We start from the raw sequence: 7,108 nt of genomic DNA, 5'->3' as shown, positions 1-7,108 counted from the left end.
AGACTCTACCCTTAAGATGAGGACCAGTGTGGTATTTTGCGCTAGAATGCCCCCTATATATATATATGCTTGGACCCCCCCCATTGGTTGAACTGTTTGGGAAAGATTAGAAAGTATAGTCTTGCTGGAGGAGGTATATCCCTTGAAAGTAGACTTGATCTTTTTTTTTTTTTTTTAAGATTTATTTATTTATTATATGTAAGTGCACTGTAGCTATCTTCAGACACACCAGAAGAGGGCATCAGATCCCATTACAGATGGTTGTGAGCCACCAGGTGGTTTCTGGGATTTGAACTCATGACCTCTGGAGGTGCAGTCAGTGCTCTTAACCATTGAGCCATCTCTCCAGCCCCAGCCCTGGGCTTGAGTTTCAAAAGCTCATGCCAGGCCCGGTGTTTCTCTGCCTGCTGCCTGGGAATTAGGGCTTAAAGCTCTCAGTGACGGCCCCCCTGCCTGCCTTCTATCATTGCGATCACGAACTAGCCCTCAAAACTGGAAGCAAGCCTTCAATTAAATGGTGTGTTGTTGTTCGGTTGGTTTGTTTGGTTTTAAATAAGTTGCCTTGGTCATGGTGTCTCTTGACTGCAATAGAACAGTTACCAGGACAGCTAGGCGTGTTCCCTTTTAATATTTCTTGTCAGGAATGTGGTCCTAGCAATGAGGAAATGAATACATTTGAAATGTGTGTGTGTGTGCTGTGATGAAAGTCACTACTGTGTTTTTAACCTTTAGAATTGTAGCCTGAAAGAAAATATGAAAGACAATGGGTTGTCCAGAGAGAGAGAGAGAGAGAGAGAGAGAGAGAGAGAGAGAGAGAGAGAGAGAGAGCCCAGTAGACAATTGACTAAATAATAACGCATAATTATATAAGACACCATGTGATAGCTATTCTTGGTGTCCTTGGCTACATCTGTAATTAACTAAAACCCAAGTGGCTGGGTACACCTGTGATGAACTTTTCTTAATTAAATCATTCGAAGTGGGATCACCCACATTTAATCTGGCTCTTTGGAGGTGGGAAGAGCCATCTTTAATCTGGGCCACACCTTCTGCTGGCAGCCTCTGTAAAAGACCTAAAAGAAGGAACCCTTTGTTTTGTGCCTGCCCAGCCTCACTCCCCGAGGCAAGCTCATTCCTTCACCACATTACAGACTACATCTTTGGGATGTATCGTGAAGACAAGTTGAGACAAATCAATCTTGTGGATTGAACAACTACTAGATTCTTGGTCTTTCCATTGGTGGACAACCATTGTTGGACTAGCTAGACTGTAAACTGTAAGCCATGCTAATAAAACCCTTTTAAAACATAAATATACATATATTAAATATTTTACATACTATATATAATATACATATGTGTTATACATACTTATATTTATATATGGGATTTATCTATTTTATTTGTTTATTGGTTCTGTTCCTGTCGAGAACCCTGACTAACACACTCAAGGAACTGTTAAGAGCTGTCATGTCCATGCATTTTAATGGCTTCAGGAAAATACAGATGCCAAGCACTGTGCAAACCAGGATCTTCACACATGGAAGAAAAAAATATGTGAAGCTGTACACCAAAACAGGGACTTAAGAACACGGGAGAACTTGGTCTCGCCTCTGTGTTCCAACACGGCTAACTCCCGAGCAAACACGTTATGTGTCAAGTTCAGAAAACGTAAAAGACGCTCTCACTGTACCCCTGTCTATTCGTGAGATGCTCTCTCAGTGCTGCGTGCAATGGCCACTGCCCTCCCATACCTATGGCTGCTGCCCTGGGACAGCAGAGGCACTGATGTTTATCGCCTGTTTGGCGTGTGCTGGACCCACGAGAATTCCATAATTGAATCCTCAAGACAAAGGAAGGAGGTGGGAGTTCCGCAGCTGCTTCGCCCCTCTCTGCCCGGGAAGGATGGCGAGGCTGACCTGAGGTAAGAGCATCTCCCAGGCCGCACAGATCTAATCTGATGTATCCTGATCCGGACAGCAGCCTCCCACCGGGGCGCCTGACCTCCATCGCTGAGATCCTGTTTCGTGTGCATCTGCACTGGTCTCATCTCTCACGTTGGAACTATCCTGGCCTCTCCGGAACGCTCTCATCTCTGAGTTCTGATGAACTATCTTAGCGCCTGGATTCTCAAACACATACAAATTTTTGGATGAATTCATTTATCTTAAATTAGAGTTGTTTGTTTTTAGCAGCCCCTTGTATATTGCCTACTGTAAAAGATCCCGAAGAAGCCAGTCCCCCTCCCTCCTCTCCCCTTCTCTCCCCTTCTCTCCCCTCCTCTCCTCTTTTAATCTCCTCTCCTCTCCTCCTTTAATCTCCTCTCCTCTCCTCTCCTCTCCTCTCCTCTCCTCTCCTCTCCTCTCCTCTCCTCTCCACTCCTCTCCTCCTTTAATCTCCTCTCCACTCCTCTCCTCCTTTAATCTTCCCTTCTGTCCTCTCCTCTCCTCTCTTCTCCTCTTTCCCCTCCTCTTCTCTCCTCCTTTTATCTTCCCTCCCCTCCCCCTCCCATCTCCTCTATCTCCCTCTCCTCCCCTTCCCCTCCCTTCTCTTCTCCTCTCTCCCTCCCCTCTCTAAACCTCCCTCCCTTCTCTCCTGCCCTTTGCCCCTCCCCTCCCCTCCCCTCTCCCTCTCCTCCTCTCCCTCCCCTCCCCTCCTCTCTCCCTCCCCTCCCCTCCTCTCTCCCTCCCCTCCTCTCCCTCCCCTCCTCTCCTCTCCTCTCCCCTCCCCTCCTCTCTCCCTCCCCTCCCCTCCTCTCTCCCTCCCCTCCCCTCCCTCTCTCCTTTCTGTTCATTTCTTTGCCCTTCTATAGTTCTTTGGAGACAAGGTCTCATGTTACTCAGCCTAGCTCCAAATTCACCATCTAGCCAACGACACCCTTGCAGCTCTGAGTCTCCGGTCTCTGCCTCCCCCATGCTAGGTTAGCTCAGGCTGTGTCTGGGAGGCAAACGCTGAGATTTGAGCGCGCCAAGCGAGCAGTCAGCCAGCTGAGCTGACGCTTCCTGTCTTTACCTGTCTTTAGCTTCCATTCATTCCTGGGAGAGGAGAGATTTTTTCCTTCTTTTGCTCGATCTGCTGAGGAGAATTTATAACACATACATTAATACCCTGGGCGTGGCGTGCTGTGTCCTAAGTATTAGCTGAAGAGATAAAAACTGAATTCTCTCTCCTTTTTCATTTCATTATTTATTTATTTATGTTTTTTTGAGACAGGGTTTCTCTTTGTAGCCCTGGCCGTCCTGGAACTCACTCTGTAGACCAGGCTGGCCTCGAACTCAGAAATCCACCTGCCTCTGCCTCCCAAGCGCTGGGATTAAAGGCGTGTGCCCATGCCACCACTGCCCGGCTACTTTCCTTCTTTTTTTTTTTTTTTCTTTTTTAAAATTTGTTTTAAAATTTACATTCATGTTCTATCTCCATGTATGACTGCATGAGGGTTTCATATACTCTGGAATTGGAATTACAAACAGTTATGAACTGTCATGTGAGTGTGAGGATTTGAACCCAGGACCTGTGGAAAAGCAGCCAGTGCTCTTCTTAACCACTGAGTCATCTCTCCAACCACCCCAAAAACTGAGTTCTTGAGGGTAGCAAGTCCATAGGTTAAGCAGGAAGCAGGGGGATGTACCCCATCTTCATACAACCAGGCAAGCAATAGAGCAGTACTCGATCCCCAGATATATCAGGGATAGAACAGGCAGGTCCCTCTAACACCGATTCTGGAAGACTTTCCAGAGGGGTGGTTAGGATTGACCAGATGTAAAGAGAGAGAAACGATGGCCTGTCAATCTGAATTCGACTCCTGGAGCCCCGTAAAAAGTCAGAAGATCGTGTGGATCCCAACTGGAGTCTAGGGACTCCTTCAACAAGTGGGCGAGCCGGTTGGAAGCTTGCCTGCTGGTCTCAGTGTGGGTGCAGAAACAAGAGAGATCCCGTCTCAAAACAAACTCGCAGAGAACCAAGTCTTGAAAGGGTCTGTCTTCTGGGTTGTTCTTCGTCCTCCATGTTCTCTCTCTCTCTCTCCCCCTCCCTTCCCCCTCCCTCTTTCCCCCCCTCCTTCCTCTGTCTCTCTTACACATACAGAGAGACAGAAACAGAGAGACACAGAGAGACAGAATAAATAAATCCTTTAAAGCATAGATTAAGAGATAGGTAATTGAAGCCAGTGGTATAGGCTGGTCACACCTACTACATCAGGAGCTTGAAGAAAAGTTGATTTCGTCATCTTGAGGAAATAACTCTCCTATAAGAGTCATGACCGTTTCTGTGTGGATGATTCAAAACAACCCAGGAAACGAGGATTAGGGATTGTGAGTGAAGAGACTTACGTTAGTGTGCATTTGCACAAGGGCAAGCTTGTGTGAGTGTACGAGACAATGGGAACAGTTATTTGTCATGGAGAATCAAGTCAGGTCCGAGTTGCTTTCTGACAGGCTGAGCGGTAATTGCAGTAATTGCTAACGCGACCCTTTCCTCTCGTTGGCCTCGTGAAGGAATTCCCATCCCAAGTTGAATAACCAGTCGTATTTCGAGTTGAGGCCATTCCCTCAAGAATCACTGTCCACGGGCTGGATGAAAAGCTTAACAAGTGTCAAATGATGCTTTCTTTAATTGGAGAAAAAACTAGAACTTTCATGATTATTTCAGCCATTAAGTATGGATTATTCGTGTATATAATTGTATATGAACGGCGTTTTTCTCTTGACTGATTCTGAAATCGTCTCTGCGCACAGGCAGAGTCTGCAAGCCTGAACTCATTTTTCAGAATCCTTAGAGTCCAGAGTCACAGCAGCACAGGGGACGGAACCACAGCAGCACCGGGGGACATGCTGCCAGCGCTGACTCTGTCCGGATGTCCGGGGAAACAATTCTAGTCAAACAACCATTTAAAATTAAAACCAAAACCTGCCTTAGCGTTACGTTGCGCAATGAGAACCACAATCCAGGGTTGTTTTGTGTATGGGATTTTTGTGATGTTATCCCACACGCGCTTGGGGATGTGTGCATGCGCAGACCAGAGACTGACTTTCGGTGTCTTCCTATGTATTGCTCCCCGCCTTATTATTTGAGACAGAGCCTCTCGCACTAAACCTGAAGCTTGCTGTTTCAGCCAGACAGAACTGACTGACCAGGAGACCCCTGGGTACTGGCTGCTTCTGCTTTCCCATGGATGGAATTCCAGGCATGCACCATAGGTGTTGAGGATGTGAATTCAGGTCCTGAATATAGAAAAGCATTGTGCATGCTTTCTCAGTGAGCCTTCCTTGACCTCCATTGTTTGAAACGGGAATCTCATGTAGCCCAGGCTGGCCTAAAGCTATCTTTATACCCTCTTCACAAGCACGCACGCACACACACACACACACACACACACACACTCCCATCAAAATGACCTCAAACTCCCGATCCTCCTCTTCCTCCCAAAAGCTGGGATAATGGGTGTGTGCCATCACACCCAGCTCCTGCAGTGTAGGGGACGGAACCCAGAGCCTCTGGCATGCTAGCCAGGCAGCCTACCACTAGAGCTACATTTCTAGCCCCATCATCCAAATTTCTTTGCCGCCACCGCTTTTGTCGTGGGAGGAGAGGGCATGATTGGAAATTAATTAAATTACAGGTAATTTTAAAAGAAAAGGTTAAACAATGACAAAGAGAAACCAAGAACTATGACTCTTGTCTAACGCGAAGAACAGTCAAAACCAACCGGGTATTCGAAAAAAGTTAGTTTACATTCACCAGACATTTTACGTTATCATGACCTAATTAAGTGAGCCACCTCTCCACTGGAGGGTCTCCACCATGGTTTAAGTATTGAATGAGTTAGAGGAAAGAAATCAGAGTTAGGTAAAATTCGGTTTGCACTTCCTTTATATCAGTGGTTCTCACTCAAATTCCCTAACGCTGCAACCCTTTCATACCTCATATTGTAGTGACGTCCCCAGCCATAAAGTTATTATGTTGCTACTTCATAACTGTAATTTTGGAGTTCCAAATCACATGCAAATATATGCAAATTATATGCAGCCATGCAGGATCCTTCGAGGTCCACACACGTCGAGAACCTCTGCTCTATACCTTTAATGGTTGGGTTTTGAACATTGAATCTGAATGAACAGGAATTCGTTGAACAGCTGCTAGCCTTGGGCAGTTCCAGGCAGGAAGCTGATGGAGTTCTGTGTTTACTACACACTATATTCTTGGCACAGGTTAAGTGCAAAACACTAAGCTCCTTGAGTCCACAGTTCAAGGTCACAGTGAAGTTCATTACAGGGTTCTTTTATAATGAGTAGTTTGCTTTTCCCTGGCTAACTGATGAAACATCCCGGAGATTCGGGACAGGTATAATTTGTATTTGATGCTCAGCCTGGCTACATTTCCTATCCCCAAACTGCATGCGTCTTCTAGCCTTGCCCCTCAAGGGCTGGAGGCGTGGCCTTGAGGAGAGCCATTGCCTATATATTCTGTTATCAAGATGGGATAAGGTTGTGACAGGGCCAAGCGTTAGGGCACCACATCCTGATGGTTAATGAGGCTTGTGATTCTGATCTATATATTTGATTTTTCCTTACCCCTACCCCGGCATCCCTCCCCTCCCCCAATCCCCCTGCCTTCATCACTTTCTGTCTCAGTAGTCAGAGGTACAGGCTGGGCTGCCTGTGCAGAAGACCGTCGCTAGGAAGACTATCTCATAATGGGCAGCACAGAGCTGTCAGGACGCTCTCCTGGGCCTCCTGACCTCAGTGCTATAGCTGTTTGGAGCTGGATACTTTAAAAAAATTTTATATCAAATTTGTTGTATTATGAAAATATATAATCCTTTTTTTCTTGGTCCTCCTTCTCCTCTTTGTTCCCCACCCCAAGACAGTATTATTTTCACCTCCTATCTCGTGATTAATGTTAATGGCCAGCTTGAAAGACTCTCGAATCATCTGGAAGACAGGCCCGTGAGGGATTGATGTGGGACAATGCACCTTAATTGTTCGTGGCCCCGTTCCTTGAGTAGGGATCCGGGACTGTATACATGGAGAAAGTGGACTTCACAGCAGCTTGGATTCATTCCTGCCTGCTTCCCAGCTATTGATGTGAGGCTGTGGTTGTGTTGGGCTTC

Source organism: Apodemus sylvaticus, chromosome 19 (genome assembly GCF_947179515.1).
Source record: "Apodemus sylvaticus chromosome 19, mApoSyl1.1, whole genome shotgun sequence".
In the NCBI taxonomy this organism is placed as follows: domain Eukaryota; kingdom Metazoa; phylum Chordata; class Mammalia; order Rodentia; family Muridae; genus Apodemus; species Apodemus sylvaticus.
This window is presented reverse-complemented; position numbering follows the sequence as displayed.